This window comes from Elephantulus edwardii, unplaced genomic scaffold (assembly GCF_000299155.1).
Source record: "Elephantulus edwardii isolate Elephantulus edwardi_28Jun2011 unplaced genomic scaffold, EleEdw1.0 scaffold00083, whole genome shotgun sequence".
In the NCBI taxonomy this organism is placed as follows: Eukaryota; Metazoa; Chordata; class Mammalia; order Macroscelidea; family Macroscelididae; genus Elephantulus; species Elephantulus edwardii.
Genome location: NW_006399833.1, coordinates 8,424,120 through 8,443,570, shown reverse-complemented (window position 1 = coordinate 8,443,570; position 19,451 = coordinate 8,424,120). Strand labels below are relative to the sequence as shown.

The 19,451-nt window shown below is 36.7% G+C and overlaps 1 protein-coding gene across 2 annotated transcripts in view; it reads left to right on the top strand.

The window, feature by feature from the left end:
* AMMECR1 (Alport syndrome, mental retardation, midface hypoplasia and elliptocytosis chromosomal region gene 1) overlaps positions 1 to 19,451 on the top strand; it is a 230,191-nt gene that overhangs the window by 27,933 nt on the left and 182,807 nt on the right. The window lies entirely within an intron of this gene.

Sequence of the window (19,451 nt, the reverse complement as noted above, 5' to 3'; positions counted from 1 at the left end):
ATTTGTCCATTTCCTCTAGATTTTCATATTTGTTTGAGTATAGTTTTTCATAGTATTCTAATGTTAGCTTTTTTATTTTAGTTGGGTCTGTTGTCTCTTGATTTCTTGTCTATGGCTTCTATCCATGTTGCTTTTGGATTGAAGTAAAATTAAGTATTTTATAACTTCAGCCTTTCCCCCTCCATTTATCATGGTATTGTTTAATGGTCCAATTTCTGAAGGCATTTTTGTTTTCTTGATGTTAAGATGTAATCTATACTGAAGGCTATATAGTTTTTGAGCATCATCAGTAAGTATTTCATGTCTTTAATTATTATTACTTTTATTTATATGCATTGTGTTTCATGCATGTACATTGTGTTTTATAAAGTCTTTCATTTACATTATATTTCATTCCATATAAGAACTTTTTTACATTGTGTTTTACAAAATTAATGACCACTGATCTATGCCCACTCTTACCCTGTATTTTCAGATCCCTACTGTATCTTTCCTAATTCTTTCATCTCCTTTTTTTCCCTTTTTTTCAAATGAGATTGTGTCATCTGTATTTTGCAGGTTGTTGATGAGTCTTCCTCCAATCTTGATGCTAATTCTTTTTCTTGTAGGGCAGATTTTTGGATTATTTGCTCGACGTAGAGATTATGATTATCTCTTCTGTGTATGCAAACAATGCTGTATGACTTATACTTTCCTAGATTTTATTAGGGTCACAATGGCAACACTTAATCTTTTAGATAGGAAGCAGGAGTGGCATCCGCTTCCTAAACAACATGCCTCTGGAAAATTTATGAACTTTGATAAATACCAATAGTTCTAGAAAGGCTTCAGGACTTTTGCACGTAGGGTCGCTATGAGTCATGCTTGACTTGACAACAATCAACAACAACAACAACGTAGAGATTATAAGATTATATAAAAATGGTGAAAAATACAACTCTGATGCACACCTTTCCTGATTTTAATCTATATAGTACCCCCTGGTTGTGTTTGAACCATTGTTTCTTGCTCTATATACACGTTCTACATAAACACAATTAAATGTTCTTGAATTTGTGAGTTTAATAATGTTACCCATAATTTGTTATGATCCACACAGTCTAATGCCTTTTACATAGTCATTAAAATGTAAGTCCACATATTTGTGGTATTCTCTGTTTTCACCCAAGATTCAGCTGACATTAACATTGATGTCTCTTGTTCTATGGTCTCTCTGACTCCAACTTGATTTTCTGGTAGTTCTCTATTGAATATATTGCTCCAGTTGTTTTTAAATTGTATCCTCAGCATCCTTACTTGAATATAATTGTTTGATAATTTCCGTATTCTATTGGATCACTTATTTTTGGAATGAGCACAAAAATAGGTCTCTTCCAGTCAGTAGGCCAAGTAGCTGTCTTCCAAATATCTCGGCATGGATGAGTGAGCATGTCCAGGCTGCATCTTTTGTTGAAATATCTCAGTTTTCATTCTGTCAATTCCTGAAGCCTTCCCATCTCACCACCCCCCTTTCTCAGTGACTACCATTGACTCCTGATCATATGAAATGGTTTATTGTCAATCAGGTTTTGGTATTTGGTGTTCTTTTTGTTAGCTGCTGCTGAGTTGACTGTGGCTCACAGAGACCCTGTGAACAACAGATCTGAACCCTGCCCTATCCTATGCCATCCTCATCATCTCTGATACACTTGAACCCATTTTTGCAGTCACTGTGTCAATCCATCTGATTGAGGGTCTTACTCACTTTTGCTGAATTTCTACCTTTCCAAGCATTATGTTCCAAGGAATAGCCTCTTCTAACAACACCCTCGATGTATGGGGGATGAAGCTTCACCAACCTTGCTTCCAAGGAGTAATCTAGATGCACTTTTTTCAAGACATGCCTGTTTCTTCTTTTGTCATTCCATAGGATATTTGGTACTCTTTTCCAGCACCACTGCTCAAAAGCATCAGTTCTTCTCCTGTCAACATTGTTCATTGTCCAGCTCTTAGATACATAACAAGTGATGGAAAAGACCACGGAATTAGGCACACCTTAATCTTGAGTCTGACATCATTGGAGAGGTAATTTGGAGAGGTCCCTGACAGCACACTTGCTCAGTGTAGCATGTCTCCTGCTGGTACCAAGGGTTTTTATTGTGGATTCATGTGAGAGGAAATGATCGATAATTCCAGTCTTTTCTCCATCTGTCCATGATGTTGCTTACTGGTCCAGTGGTGAGAAGTTTTGTTTTCTTGATGTTGAGACGCAATCCATATTGAATGCTGTAGTCTTTGATCTTTTGTAGCAAGTCTTTCAAATCCTCCTCAATTTTAGCAAGCAAAGTTGTGTCATCTGCCTAACACAAGTTGTTGATGAGTCTTCCTCCAGTCTTGATGGACTCTTCATGGAGTCCAGCTTCTTGAATGATTTGTTTAGCATACAGATCGAATAGATATGGAGAAAGAACACAACCCTGATGCATGAGTTTTCCTGATCTAAAACCATGTAGTTTTCCCTTCTTGTTTGGACAACAGCTTCTTTGTCTAGATATAGGTTTCATATGACCATAATTAAGTGTTCTGGGATTTCCATTCTCAATGTTAGCCATAGTTTGTTATGTTTGACACACTCATAATGCATTTTCATAGTCAATAAAGCACAAATAGACATTTCTGACATTCTTTACTCCCCGCCAGGGTCCATCTGACATCAACCGTGATATCGCTGGTGCCACAGCCACGTCTAAATCCACCTTGAACTTCTTGGCAGTACTTTGTCAACATACTGTTCTGGCTATGTTTGAATGCTCTTCAGCAATATTTTGCTTATATGTGATATTAATGATATTGTACAATAATCTCCACAGTTTGTTGGATCACTTTTCTTAGGAATTGGAACAAATATTGATTTTTTTTTCCAGTCAGTTAGTTGGCCCAAGCTGGTGACCACGTTCAGGGCTGCATCTGTTATTTGAAGCATGTCAATTGGTATTCAATCAATTTCTGGTGTCTTTCCCCGCCCCCCCCCCAATGCCTTCAATGCAGGTTAAATGTATTCCTTCATTATTATCATTGGCTCTTGTTCACAGGCATTTCCTGAAATTTTCAGTGTTAACCAGTTTTGGTGTGTTATGTGCCTTCAAGTCAGAATTGGCCCATAGCTGACCCTCGAATGGGTTTTTAGAGGCAGTAAATTGCATGAGAGGAGATTGCCCATCCTTTTCCTAAGGAGCAACTGGTGAATTAGAACTGTTTTAGGGATTGCAATTCAGCTTCTTACCACTAGTCCATCCACCCTGTTTATTCCTTCTGACTTCTTTTGATGCTTGTGTCATTCAATATTTGCCCATATAATTCTTTTTTAATCCAACTCAAGGCTTAAATCTTTGGTTCTTTCAGCTTGAGAAATACCCATCTATATTCTCTTTTGGTCTGCTAACTCCAGGTCTTTACACATTTCATTATAATACATTGATTTTCTTCTGGAGCTGCTCTTTGAAATCACTGTTCAGCTCTTTTATGTCATCATGTCTCCATTTTGCTTTAGCGTCTTTTCATTCTAGAGAAAGTTTCATAGTCTTGTCTGGCCATCCATTCTGGTCTTTCTTGGTTTTCCTGTCTTTTTAATGACGTTTGGATTTTTTCTTTTATGATAACCTTTGTGTCATTCCACAACTTGCCTGGGTTTTGGTCATTAGTTTTCACCACATCAAATTGTTTTCTTGAAGTGGGTTTTAAATTCAGATAGGACATGTTCAAAGGTGCATTTTAGCTTATGTGGATTTGCTTTTCTTTCCTTCAGCTTCAATTTGAACTTGCATATGAGCAGTTGATAATCTTTTCCACAGCCTGACCTTATTCTGACTGATAATATTGAGGAGCTCCACCATATCTTTCCATAAATGTAATCAGGTTAATTCCTGTGTGTTCCAACCAATAAGGTTCATATGTGTACATGCCTTCTATATTTGTTATAAATATATTTACAATGAATATGTTGTTGAGCATAGAAAATTTATCATGCTTTATCCAGCCCTGTATCTCTTACCAAGACCACATTACCAAGACCAGCCTTTCTTTTCTGCTTCTTTTTTGCTTCCAATGTTTGCATTCCAGTTACTATTAATGTTACTATTAATGCGTACTGATCAACTTCAGAATGCAGAAGTTCGTAGCTAGTCTCAATTTATTCCTCTTTCTTTGGCTTTAGCGATTGGTGCATATATTTGAATAATCATCTTATTAACAGATCTTGTGTATGTATGGATGTTATCCTGTTACTGACAACATTGTACTTCAGGACAGATCTTGAAATGTTCTTTTGAAAAAAATATTTTATATTGGTTTTCATATAATAAGACCTTTACAGTATGTTTCATTCATATGCATTGTGTTTTATACAATCCTTGTTTTACATTGTGTTTCATACAAGCATTCATATATATTCAATTTTATATTCTTTTTTATACTAGTTTATTTAAAAAATTCAAATACATAGTTAAAATGAAAAAAATTCAAATACATTGTTTTTCACAGCAGATCCATCCCATTTCAAATTGTGTGACCACATGATTAATCCTCCTTTGAAATGTTCTTTTTGATGATTAATTTGATGCCTTCCCTCTTTATCAATATCATCATAGTAGAGCATATGATTGTTTGATTCAGAATGGCCAATCACAATACCTAGGAGAGAGAGGGAGGCTGGTGGCCTAGTGGTAAAGAGCTGCACTGCCAACATGGTGCCATGTGGTTTGAATCCACCAGCTCCTCTGCAGGAGAAAGGACAGTCTCATCCCGTGTGATTTACTGCCTCTGAAAACCTGCTGGAGGGTCAGCTATCGGTTGGTTCCAACTCAGTGGTGCATAACAAAACCTAGGATAGGGAGCTCTGGTGGTCTCGTGGTAGGGAGCTACACACTGCCAACACAAAAGTGCATAGTTTGAATCCACAAGCTGCTCTGAAGGAGAAAAATGGGTACTCTCTGAAAGCTCACTGGAGGGTCAGGTATGGATTGGTTCTGACTCAACAGTATCTAACAACAACAGTTGGGGGAGCTCTGGTGACCTAGTGGGTAAGAAGTTGTGTTGCTAACCCAAAGGCAGACAGTTCGAATTTACCAGGTGCTCCGCAGGAGAAAGATGGACCATCCTCCCCTTTGTGCTTTACAGCCTCTAAAAACCTCCTGGATGGTATGTAGAAATCAGTTCTGACTCAACGGCACATATTAACAACAGTAACATGTTCCAGTTATTAATGAATGCTTGCAGCTGTTTCCACTTAGTTTAAGTTGTGCCAGATTAGCAAATGGAGGCTTTTATTGCCTGGGAATTTCTCCATCCATGTCTTTAAGGTCGATTCTATTCTGAGGAGGTAACTCTTTCCCCGTAATATTTTGAGTGTCTTCTAACCTCATCTTCTGGTAGATAGTGTTCTGCTGCTATGAAGAAGGTTTTCAGGGGCTTATTGTTTTAGAAATGGATGCTTAGCCTCTTTGTTTTAGTCTGGAAACTGCACTGAAACTTATCTACCATGCTAGTATTTGAAATACCAGTGACAAAGCTTCCAGCATCACAGCAACATGTAGCCATCAGAGCATGACAAATTGTCCCTGTCCCTGTTTCTCTCTCTCTCATTGTTGTTAAGTCAGTTCCAGCTTGCAACTGATCCTTTGACACCTTAAGCAAGTTTCTGAGACTAAATCACACAGGAAGAGAATACATATCTTTCTACCTTTGAATGTCTGGTAGATTTGAGCCATCAGAGAAGTGAGGACTTTAGATTAGGAGTGGAACTCTCCAAAGACTGTACCACTAGAGTGCCCTGATAGGGCTGAAGGTTATTGTTGTTAGGTACTATTGAGTTGAGTGCAGCTCATAGCGACCCTATAACAAAAGATCTGAACTCTGTTATATCCTACGCCATCCTCACACTTCTTGATACACAAGAGCCCATTGCAGTAGTCACTATGTCAGTCCCCCAGTTTGAAGCTATTGGATTATGGAGGATAGGTTGTTTTTATTTAATTAAAACTTGGGTGTAAACTGTGTGTTTTTTATTTTGTAAACAATCATGTGTAAGCTGATGGGCCATTTTTATTTAGTTGTGGACTGTAAGGCTCTTGTTTAACCAACCAGGACCTGGTGGGCAGGCCTTTTTATTTAAATGTCAGTTGGGTCCTGCCTAAGAGTACCCAGTTTGGAACAGTTGGATTCTGGAAGGCAGGGTTTTTTGTTATATAGTTGAAATTTGGATGTAAATTGTTCACGTGTTAATTGTGTTTGGGGAGAACATTGTTATAAGTGGTACAACACTTGTCTGTAAGTTTACTGTACTGAGAAAACTTGGGGTTGTTGGGATACTGAAAGCTGTGCCACTAGTGTGTCAAATGCCATAAGGGTTACACATGGTGGACAGGTTTTGGTGGAGCTGCCTGATTAAAACAGACTGGGAAAGTAGGTGAGGTGATTTTGCTTATACTGGCTTACACCATTTATATAGAAACTTCTTTTTTTTTAAAAAATGAGATTTTTAATTAAAGTTTACAGAAAAGTTGAATTTTCATTCATTCATGTTGCATAATTTCCTCCCTGTTCTCCATCCTTCCCCCAGTCCACTTTTCTATGCACCTTTGTCAGACAAATAATACCTAATCAATTATTTCTTTTAAATAGTTCTTTCCCTCATCTATTTCAATGTAGTGTTCATTATCTGTCCCCTATTTTCCTAGTTTCCTCCCAAACCCATGCCAGTTCTGTTTTATAACAGTGGTGTTATGCAGTATTTATCCTTTTGTGATTGAGATATTTCACTCAGCACAGTGTCCTCCAGGGTCACCATGTTGTGTAATAGTTTATGAGTGTATTGTTTTTTCAGTGCTGCATAGTATTTCCTTGTGTGAATATACCATAGTTTTTCTATCCATTTGTTGATGGACACCTTCATTTTTGATAGACTATAACAAATAGATATCGCAAGTGGAGAGGGCCTCTGCAGTGTAGAGAACACAATCAGGAAAGAAGTCAGAGGCTCTGCATTTTGGTTTTGGATTAGAGAACAAACAAGTATCATTTTGAAATGAAAAATCTGGTTGTTAATTCAAAGAATGCTGTTTCCTGTTATGATTGGGCTACTCTTACAGTCTATGCTGTGTTCTTTTCCTTTCAGTCTAGAGAAATTGGAGTCTTATAGAAGAGGAACATTTTAGTCTTGAAACTTTCCTTCACTTGCATGAAAATTTATAATTATTCACCTTTCTGTAATATATTGTTGTTGTACCGTTGACTTGGAAGCAAACCATAGATAACCCTCCAGTGGGTTTTCAGAGGCAGTTAATCGCACAGGAGAAGATTGCCTATCCTTCTCCCATGGAGCAGCTGATGAGATTTGAGCTGCATGCCTTTGGGATTGCAGCACAACTTCTTGCCACTAGGCCACCAGAGCTCCCTTTCATTAATTTATAGAATTTTCACCAGCCTACCATGAACTTTGCTGCTTTCATGTTCTCAGGTCTGTTGTTATGTTTATTTGAATACTTTTCACTGCCTTTCTCTCTCATCTCTAGTTTGAAGTATAAATGTAGGAAAATCTTCCTTCTTTAACATAATTTTTCTCTGGAGTTTTATAATTTTTGAGAGCAGTCTTGAGTATTGGAAGGCGTGGTTGAACTGTATTATACAATTTTTATGACAAATTCTAGCAATGTTTACCATATTGTATTGCCTAGAAAGTTATTTACTTATCTTGCTACTTTTCCTTTTGGAGAAGTGGTGGAGAGTGACAGAGGAGCTCGAAGAGATTGTAAATGTTTTTTCCCCAATCAATATATTTGAATTTTTAAAGGATTTTACAAGTAATGTTTAACTAGGTTAGTTTTTAATTCAGATCAGTGCCTCATAGAAAATATTTTAACATTTTCCTAGGGAAATTTTAAAGGAGAGAGTAAGTGAGCTCTTTGATTGTGTGACTTCCTGTGCTTTACCTGGGAATAGTATCTTTCTATGTCTATACAACTGAAATGTTAGGATCTTTGAAGATTTGATAGTGTTTACTAGTCGGGGATTAATCTGGCTGCATGTAGGTGTATATGTGAGTATAAGAAGATGTGTTTCTGTTTCTCAATTATATGTATGGCATAGATGTTAATTGCCTGTTTTATTTTATTTTGAAATTTCATTTGTTAGGAAGATTTTAATGATTAGAATACCATTTGTTACTTTTTTCTTTTTAAAGTTTTAAAAACCGACTACATCATCTGTGAATATAAGTTAAATTTTTTTATTTTATATTGGTTTGCATACAAAATTTGTATATGTTGTGTTTTATGCTTCCTCTCATTCACATTGTGCTTCAAACAGTCATTCCCATATATTGTGCTTTTAAAAATTAATCACTGTTGAAATATGCACACCATTACACCATCTTTTGAGGTCCATGATCTATCTTTCCCATTTCTCCTATCCCCTTCCTCCACCCACACCCCGTGATTCCCCCCTGCCCACCTGTACCTGTCTACTCCCACCACTTCCCCCCTTGAACCTCTATACATGTTTTACACAAATAGAGAATTTGTACACCAATGTTCATAGCAGCATTCTTCACAATCACAAGAACATAGAAAGCCCCTAAATGTCCTACCACAATCAAATGGATTGAGAAATTGTGGTACATTCACATAATAGAATACTATGCCCGCACTCAGGAACAACACTTTTGAAAGTTAGTACATAACTTGGGAGAAACTGTAGAACATTATCCTGAGTGAACTAACTCAGTCTCATAAGGACAAATACTGCATTTGTTACTTTTTTATATTTCTTTTCCCCTACAGATTTGTTTTTAGCTACAGATTCCCAGACACATAGATACATTTATCTTTCCTACTTTGTGTACAGCAAAGCATTCCATATGGAGCCCTGGTAGCATAATGTGTTTTTTACTGGGTTGCTAAAGGAAAGATCAATAGTTGAAATCCACCAGCCACTTTAGGAGAAAGATAGGCAGTCTCCTCTCAGAAAGATTTACAGCGTTCGGAATCCGAGGAAAGGTTGCTATGAGTCAGAACCTCAAGACAGTGAGTTTGGATGTTTTGTTGATAAGTACCTTAAAAGAGCCCTGGTAGCATACTGTGTTTTTTGTTAGGTTGCTAACCAAAAGCTCAATAGTTCAAATCCACCAGTAACTTTAGGAGAAAGATAGGCTCCCAGAAAGTTTTACAGCCTTGGAAATCCGAGAAAAGGTTGCTATGAGCCAGAACCAACCCTAAGGCAGTGGATTTGGGTGTTTTAATTGATAAGTACCTTAAAGGAGCCCTGGTAGCATAATGCACTACAAGTTGGGCTAGTTGGAAAGTAAGCAGTGTGTACATTAGCCATTTCTGGGAAAGAAAGATAGGCAGTCTCCTCCAATAAAAATTTACCGCCTTGGAAACCTGATGGAGGGTTGTCATGAGTGGGAATCATCTTGACAGTAGTAAGCTTTTATTTTGAGAGTTTTTTAAAATATAGTGCTCTGGAATGGACTTTATGAGGTCTGCAAGCTTTGTAGTGTGTGTACATTCTAAAAGAAAACAGATAATTTCCATGTATTTCATTAGAATTTCACAGAAACTGTTGTTATTTGACTGAAAATTTACAAAGAAATTGGTTTTTGACTCATTCTTACAGATTCACCCTTCTCCCTGTTCATTCTGTAACACGTGTCATGTTCCAGATTGTTGATTGCAATACACATAATGTCACAGAAATTTTGAGAGTGCTGGATTCTTAAAAGCATTACTATCCATCTTTAATATATATTAAGATATTAAAAGATTATCAACTAATATTTACTGGGAAAATCTGAGTCCACTATTCCAACTGAGATACCACTGTAGACTGTTTAAAATCTGATTATGGGCACTAGATTAAGAAACCTTGGTTGTAGACATATTGGAGAAGAAATGAACATTTATGTAAACACTGGCACCTATGACATGAAAGTGTGTTACAAGATAAATTAAGACATAGGTTTAGCATAGTAACTCTTTTTAGAGGGTCAGTTTATAAGATTTAAGACTTAAAACATAAATTTTTATACTGAAACAAAAGCAGAAGGCATCAGACTGCAAAGACCCTTGCCATTTGTGATGGGCCACTTATGGCAACTCTCCTCATATTTACTTATTCACACTTATACTTTCCTTTGCATACAGGATCTTTTTGTTAAAAACTTTAAAAGTTTAGTGTACTTTATTGGTTCATAAATTTATGGACCACTGAGAATCCTGTGTTCTAAGATGAGGACAGATAAGAGAGATCTATAGTAAAACTGCTTTCCACAATAAACTCCAATCCATCGTTATATTATTGTTATACTTGGAATGGGCTGGCTACATTTGGCAAACAAAGGACATAACTTTGTTTTATGAAAGTACATGGTGTGTCTGTTCTCCCATTAATATAGTTTAGATGAAGGAGAACAGATTTGCCAAAGTTTGACCTAAGGGATTATGAATTATCCTTGAAATCACAGATAATATTTTAGCATGATAAGTCATCTCATAAAATGTTTTATGTTGTTTTTATGTGCAGTTGAGTCGCCTGCAATTGATAGTGACCCTATGTACAACAGCTCTGAAGCCTGCTCTGTCCTGAGCCAGTCTCACTGACTCTGACAAACCTACTACTCCATTGGCCTAATCACTATCAATCCATCTCATCTGAGGTCTTCCTCTCCTGCCTGTTCTTCCACCCTTCCAAGTATATGTCCTTCTTCAAGGATTGGCCCCTCCTGGCCACGTGCCCAAATTATATGAGACAGAACTTCAAAATTTTAGCCTCCAAGGAGAAACTTTTCCTGGAGGTCCATATTCAGAACTCTTCTCCAGCACCACAGTTCAAAGGTATCAATTCTTCCTCTGTTATTATCCAGCTCTCTGAAGCATAGCAAGTAATTGCAAGGAATGTGGCCTGGATCAGGTGCACCTTAGTCTTCAGACTGACATCGTTGTTCTTCAGTACTTTGGTGCAGTCTCTGACAGCAGATTTGCCTAATGCAGTTTGCTTTTTCTGCTGGTGTGAAGAGTGTTGATGGAGTGGAGCAAACTGTAACTGTTAACAACCTCAGTCTCTTCTCCATCCATCATGATGCTGCCAACTGGTCCAGAGGTGAATCTTTGTCTTCTTCATGTGGAGTTTCAAACTATATTGAAGACTACAGTCCTTGACCTTGTGCAGCAAATGCTTAGTGCACTTAGTTATAGCACAGTTGCCCTAGTGGTGCCATGGGTTAAGCATTGTGCTGATTCTTGCAAGAAATATGAGGCCATCGGTTCCCATAAAGATTTACAACCTTGGAAACTCTCTGGCGCAGTTCTACTCTCTTGTATAATTACTATGCGTCAGAACTGATTTACCAGCAGTTGTTTTGATTTATATCATAGGTCTGAGTCAAAGGTGAACCCAACACATTCATTTTTAACTTACACAAGACTGTATATAAGCTAAGAACCAACACTGGTTAGAGACTTTCAAACAATTTCTTTATGATAATTACCAGCAGTAGAAATTTGCTTTAATAGGAGGGCTGTTTTTTTACAAGCAATTTTTGTTACTTCTTGAGTTATAGTTTTTGAGTTATAAATTTTGTTACTTCTTTTTTTTTGAAATCATGAGTTTTATTGAATTAAGCAAGTCTACAGGAAATCAAATAGGTCTGTCTTGGACATGATGAAACTAATTTTCTCTTTGGAGGCTAGGATTTTGAAACTCTGTCTCATATACTTTTTTGGGAAATTTTGTTACTTCTTGAATATAGTTGAGAATGCAAAGAAAAAGGCCAAACCTAGTCAAGTGATAGCATAGACTAGTTTAGCAGCTCAAAGATGCCCAGTTTTTAAAACAATACAAGATTAAAATTCTTGAAGTTAATGTTGTAGTGAAAGTGAAAAAATAATGTAATAGAGGACTTTAGCAGTTACTTATAAATCCTTAAATTGCAGGTGTTGCATCAGTGAATTCTGATGATCACTGGTGGCATAGTGGTGAGAAATTGTATTGCTAGTGCAAAGGTATGTGGTTTGAATCCACCAGCTGGTCTTCAGGAGAGCGATAGACAGTCTTTTCCCATGTGATTCATGTCTTTGGAAAACTGCTGAAGGGTTAGCTATGGGTCAGTTCCAACTTGATAGTACACAGCAACAATATAGTAAACTTATGTGATTTAGCAGAACTTACCTCCATAGGAATTTTTTTAAAAAATAGCATTCAGTTTATTACAAATAGTATTATTGGCTTCCCATATTTCGCCCCTTTTATTTTTATCATAATTATGTTATCATCTAGATGAGCATCCTTTATACACAAAGAAATTAAACATGATAAACTTAAAGAAATACTTTCAAAAATCTCCATATAATCAGAAGGATTCAGGTTGAATATTCCTTGAAAGTCTGTTTTAATTGTCCCACTGCCACAGTCCAGTTCTTTGTCAGTGTATCCTTTGCCATTCCCTATCACTCTTCCCTGAGAGAGATTTCACTCTGATTCCTAAGGAAATGGGGATGGCGTATTCTCTTAGCTACTTCCTGCTGAAAAGGGATGCTGTAGGTTTCAGGGTGAAGATCTTCTCTCACTACTCTAAAGGGCCCCTTTGGCAATAGGAAACCTGTAGACTATTGTGGAGATTGATTTTGGAATTTAGATGCACTGTTATCAATTGTGCTTAACCATACATGTTTATATCCTTGGAGATGCATAGGAATTTTTAAAATTTTAAATGGTTTAAAAAATTTTTTAATGGAAAAGATTTAATTCTAAGGATTTTGAAATTAATTTCTTTTTTATTTTAATAAACGTTTATTATTGCCCTACAATCCTGGCTTTTTAAAGTAGTATGGAGGAGTTAGAATAATGAAATTGAATGAATGATATCATAAAATATCATTGATGCTATTTTTGTTGACAAAATTTCTTGTACATCAAGGAATGTCTATTTCAATTGGTTGTTACAGAAAAGATCTTGAGGGAATTAAATGTTAAAGTTAGTGATTCTCAGTGCTTTCTTTCTGCCTTGTAGCATGACTCCTCCAAAATCAGAGTCTCATGTGCTATTGAAGTTGCTGTTTTAAGAGTCAGGGTGAGGTTAGGTGCCATATGAAAAGCAGGGTCACCATCATCCCCCGACACACACTCACAGACATGGGTGTATGGAGCTTGTTTTTGTATCACACCTACAACTGACTCATCCAGAACTCTCTAGACGGAGAATCACTTAGAATATATTTGAACACAACAACTACAACAACAATCTAGTATTAGAGCTCTGGTGGCTCACTGGTGAGAAATAGTGCTGCCAGTGCAAAAGTGCATGGTTTGGATCTACCAACTACTTTATAGGAGTAAGATGAACAATCACTTCCTGTGTGATTTACTGCCTCTGAAAATTCACTGGAAGGTCAGACATTGGTTAGTTCCAACTTGACAGTATACAACAACAGTCTAGTATTAGGGAGCATGGTGGTGTAGCCCAAAGGGGTTTGTGCTAATAACCTGAAGGCTGCACCTCTCTGGCAATTCAAATCTACCAGATGGACAATCTCCTCCCATACAATTTACAGCCTCAGAGGTGCAATGGAGGGTTGAATCAGTTCAGACTCAATAATAATAGGGTTTTGTTTTTTTTAAAAAAACCTAGTATTACGATAAGTTACCTTGGTTATCAAACTTTCTGCAACTTGAACTTTGATGTGGTAACATTATAAGGTATAATCAGCTATAATTAATAAAATAATAACTTATATTAAGATGAGTCTTTAGAATATTTGTGATTCCTTATAAAAGTCAAGATTTAGAAATTATAACTGCTATCTTTCCCTCTTTTATCAAGGAAACACGTTGAGACATTTTCTTAGTACATTTCTTCTGTACTATGATTCTAGGCATTGGATGAAATGCTGTGTTTCCAGTACCATGGTGATTAAGATTAATCAAAATATCACACTTTCTCTTATTTAAAATTAAAATATAGAAATATTTTTAAAATACTTGAAATAACAGTCAAATGTTGATAAAATAAACACTTTTTATGCATCTGTTATTTACATGTATGTAACAATTTAATAATTTCCTTATAATCACCAAAAGTAAAGTGGAATGTAAATCTTGAATGAACTCATTTTCTCTTATGAAAGGAATAGGCAGAATCACTATACCAGAAAGAATTGGCTGACACTGAAATATTTCAAGAAGTAGCATATGATCAAGAACTAATGGTAATGAAGTAAGAAGTTGAAGCTGTACTAAAGGCATTGACAATAAAATAAGGCCCTAGGAACTAATGAAATATCAATTGTTATAATTTTTTAATTGTTATTCGAATGAAAGATTACAAAAAGGTTAGATTTTTATTAATACATTGTTGCACATTTTACCCTCCCCTCCTTTACCCCCTCCCTCAGTTCCCTTTTAAAAAAATATTTATTCATTGTTGCACAATTATCTCCCTTTCAGCCTCCCCCTCCCAGTCTTTTTTGCAATGTACCTCTTATTCTGGGCTGTTGTCATATGCATAATGCCTAATCATATATTCCTTTTAAACAGTTCTTTCCTTCATCTGTTTTATTATCTAACCACTCTTATCCTATTCTCCTCCCAACCCCCCATGTCAGACCTGCTTTATAACAGTAGTTGAACAGAGCGGTAAACAATAAATGCTGGCAAAGTGGTGGAGAGATTAGAACCCTTATTCACAACTGGTGGGAGTGTAAAATGGTGCAACCACATGGAAGGCAGTCTGGTGCTTTCTTAAAAAGTTGGAAATATTTGACCCAGCAAGGCCACTACTGGGAATATACCCTTAAGAAACCAGAATGGCCATCCAAACAGATGTGTGCACATTCATGTTTATTGCTGCATTATTCACAATAACAAAGAGATGGAAGCAACTCATGTGCCCATCAACAAACAAATGGATAGGAAAACTATGGTATATTCATATAATGGAATCCTAGGAAGTACAGAAAAACATGAACTTGTGAAATATTACACAACATGGGTGACCCTGGAAGACATTATGCTGAGTAAAATATCTCAGTCGATTGATATGCTTTAACAAATTGATGTAGCACTAGATGTGCTCACTAGTTTATGCCAAGAAATTTAGGAGGCAGCTTACCTGGCCAACTGACTGGAAGGGATTCATATGTGTTCCTATTTAAAAAAAAAGATGATTCAAAAGAATGGAGATTATTGAATTATTATAATTATAATTATTATAACATGCAAGTAAGCTTTTGCTGAAGAGTATTAAAAATGGTGGAAACAATATATGAACAGGGAAGTGTTAGAGCTTAAAACTGGGTTCTAATGAGGCTGTTGCAGGAGGGAGAAGTGATACATCACATGCAAAGGATCTTCAATAAGGTCAGGGGCTGAATTCTCAGAAACTGGAGGCCAAAAGGGCAGTAGGAGGAAATATTCTAAGTACTGAGAGAAATTAAAGTCAACCAAAATTCTGTATCAGATAAAACTGTCCTTTCAAAATGAAGAATTTAGCACATTACCAACAAGCAAAAAAGATAATACTAGTAAACATGCTGCAAAACAAATACCAAAGGATACTAGATAGTAGCTTGAATACACACAAGAAATAAGGAGCACCAGTAAAAGTACCTACTTAAAACATAGTATAAAGTTATTTTTGCTTTTAAATATTGGGAATGATTGTATGAACACAGTGTGAATGGAGGACTGTGTGAAACTGTATGTCAATGAAATACACTGTGTATTAATTTTGTATGGAAATGAATGTAAAAAATAATTTTAAAAATAATTTTCACTGTTTAAGGATTTTTAAAAGCCAAACAAACTTCATAAGACAACGATTATAAAAATAGTTGGTGGGCTTATAATGTTTAAATACAGTATTTGGATGATATTATGAAAGACAGGCAGAGAATAAAATGATAGCAGAGCAGTTTTGGTTTTATAAAAAAAAATTTATTTGTTGTTGCACCTTTTCTCCTCCTCCTCCCATCTGCTTTCCCCAGCCCACCTCACAGTGCACTCCTTGTTATAGATTGTTCTCATACATACAATGCCTAATTATATACTCCTTTGAGTGCTTCCCCTTATCTGTTATAATGCAGCATTTATTATCCATCTACTCTTTCCCCATTCCCTCCGCAGACCCACATGCCTGTCCTATTTTATAATAATAGTGTTATTCAGTATTTACCCTTTTATGACTGAGATATTTCACTTAGAATAACGTCCTCAAGGCTCCACCATGTTGTGTGATGTTTTACTATTTCATTATTTTTCGGTGCTGCATAATATTCCATTATCCATTTGTTTGTTGATGGACACTTGGATTGCTTCCATCTCTTTGCTATTGGGAATAATGCAGTAATAAACATGGGTGTTCAAATATCTTTTTTAGTCCTGGCTCTGATTTATTTAGGGTATAATACTGGCATTGCTGGGACAAATGGTATTTTTCTTTCCAACTTCTTGAGAAGGCACCAGACTGCCTTCCATAATGACTGTACCATTTTACATTCCCACCAGCAGTGAGTGAGCATTCCAGTCTCTCCACAACATCACTAGCATTTGTGGTTTGCTGCACTGTTGAACTTTGCTATTGTTGTTGGGGTAGAACAGTTTTTATTCACTATTGAAATTAAGTTTGTACTCAACTATGGAGCTCTGGTACCTAGCAATAAGGAGTTTCATTGGCAACCCAAAGGTAGGTGGTTCAGTCTATGGTCATACCACCCTGAACATGCCTTATCTTGTCTGATCTCGGAAGCTAAGCAGGGTCGGGCCTGGTTAGTATTTGGATGAGAGACCAAATGGTAGGTGTTTCACATCTACCAGTTGCCCCATGGTAGGAAGATGGTCCATCTCCTCCCATCTGATTAACTGCCTCTGAAAACCCACTGGAGGGTCGAGTTGGTTCCAACTCTAAGGCACATAACAACCACAATTTAAGTGAGATATTTTATGTTACGAGCATAGACAGTCTCTAGAGTGATTTACAGCCTCTGAAAACCCACTGGAGTGTCAGTTATGAGTCAATTCAACTCAATAGCAATGACAGAGAAAGAAGGACACTAGGTTGCATCTCTCTGGCCATTTGAAGCCACCAGACTCCATGGGAGAAAGTTGGGCAAGCCCTTTCTGTTGTGATTTACAGTCTTAGAAACCCAGTGGAGGGTCAGCTGTGAGTTGGTTTCTGACTTTTGATGACAATGAGTGAGGGCAACCATTGAGATAAAAGAACTTAAGCTGATGTAATACATTGTTCTTGTGTACCATAAAGTCTGAATCAACTCATAGCTGACCTTCCAGCAGGTTTTCAGGGGCAGTAAATCACATGGGAGAAGACTTTTTATCTTTCTTTCAAAGAGTACCTGGTGGATTCAGACTATATACTTTTAAGTTGACAGTATAGCTTCTTACCACTAGGCCACCAGAACGCCCTTTAAAAAAAAACCAACAACAACACAAAACTGTTGTTGTTGTGTACGATCAAGTCTGAACTGACCCATAGCTGACCCTCCAGAGGATTTTTAGAGGCAGTTAATCACATGGGAATAGACTGCCCATCTTTCTCCCACAGAGCAGCTGGTGGATTCAAGCCACGTACCTTGGGTTGCTAGTGCAATGTCTTTTCACTAAGCCACCAGAGTTTTCTACAAGAAATAGGAGGCCTAATTAAATGGGGGGGGGAGATACCCTGTTCTCAAGGTTGTGAATATAAGAACTACCAAGTTTAATGCACACCCATGTTTATTGCGGCTTTGTTCACAATAACAAGGACTTGGAAACAACCTAAGTGTCCATCAACAAACGAATGGATAGAGAAGCTGTAGTATATTCACACAATGGGATACTACACTGCATTGAAAAACAAGGAACTCATGCAATATTATTCAAAATGGTGACCCTGCAGGACATTATGCTGAGTGAAGTATCTCAGTCACAAAAGGACCAATACTGCATGATGCCACTGTTGTAAAACAGAACTGACATCAGGGTTGGGGGGAGACTGAGAAAGATGGGTTCAATAATGTATACTGCATTGAAACAGATGAAGGAGAAAACTGTGTAAAAGGGATATGTGATTAGGTATTTTTGTCATGATGGGAGTACAGAGCGAAGGCTGAATAGTGGAGTGGACCTGGGGGAGGGTTTGTAAAACAATGAAAGAATTTTTTCTTTTCCTTTTCCAAGAGGGTAGTATACTACGGTGGGGGGGGAGGGTTGGGAGAGGAGAAAAGTTCAACAATGAATGAATGGAAATCCAAAGTGTCTAAATTTTTACTGAAATTAATAATAAATTTAAATAAAACAAACAAACAAACAAAACCCCTACAAAGTTTATTCTTCAAGGAGCTAGAAAGATGAAAATTAAGTTCAGGGAACCACATTCCCTAAATTATATCGCTCTCGGTACTTTGGTATGCAGGTTAGAGTCGGAAAGTGAAGCTACAGATTACTTTTTTTGAAGATAAGCTTTAGTTGATAATTTCATATGTCATAAAAACAGGCAAAGGTTTATATTGTGTAAATAGAATATTTGGAGCTCTGGTTGTTTAGCCCATTTGAAGTTGTGATGCTAACCCAAAGGACAGGCCACTCTAGAGGTTCGAGTTCATCAGTAGTTTTATAGAGAAAGATGGGCAAACTCTTCCTTCTGTGCTCTTTATAAATTTGGAAACTCAGTGGAAGGTGAGTTATAAGTTGGTTCCAACTAAAAAGCAATGGAAATAATATTCGTGGCTCTTTCTATATAACACTTAATAAGATACTAAAAAATAATTTCACAATCATTAATTCTCAGAACATCTTCCTGAATTAAGAATTTGTTCTAAGCTTTTAAGATGACAAAATTATACCAAAGAGAATTTAAGCCTTTCTGCTTGTTCTCAACCTGATTTCTAATGTACTTTGAATTGCAGTATTCAAACATTAACTTTATGGCAAATCCCTGTTCTCTCTTAAAACTGTTAATGCCATGGTACTTATTTTTTGAAATGGAAATTAATATATTTAAGAATTTTATAACACCTCATGAGGAACAGAAAACACTTAAACCCTCTTCTTTCTAACTTTCTTGCCTTTCTTTTGATAATTTCAAGAGACCTTCAGCCTGATGTACGATATCTGTCAGAGAATTTGTGTCTCTGTTACCCAGAAAGTTGTTTTTAGGTCAGAGTCCTTTTAAGAGAATGTAAAAAATTTTTTTCTGAGTGTAAAACTTCCAGAGAATGTAAAAATCTTCCTGTTTTTCTGAAGTATGACCCTAATAAAATGATGTTGAGTTGTTGTATAGAGATTTCTGCATTTTAAAACTGTTGTTGTTGTTGTGTTGCTATGTGCCGTTGAGTCGCTTGCGACTCATAGCGACCCTATGTACAACAGCCCTAAACTCTGCTCTGTCCTGTGCCAATCGCACCATCTCTGACACTCCCATCCCAATTATC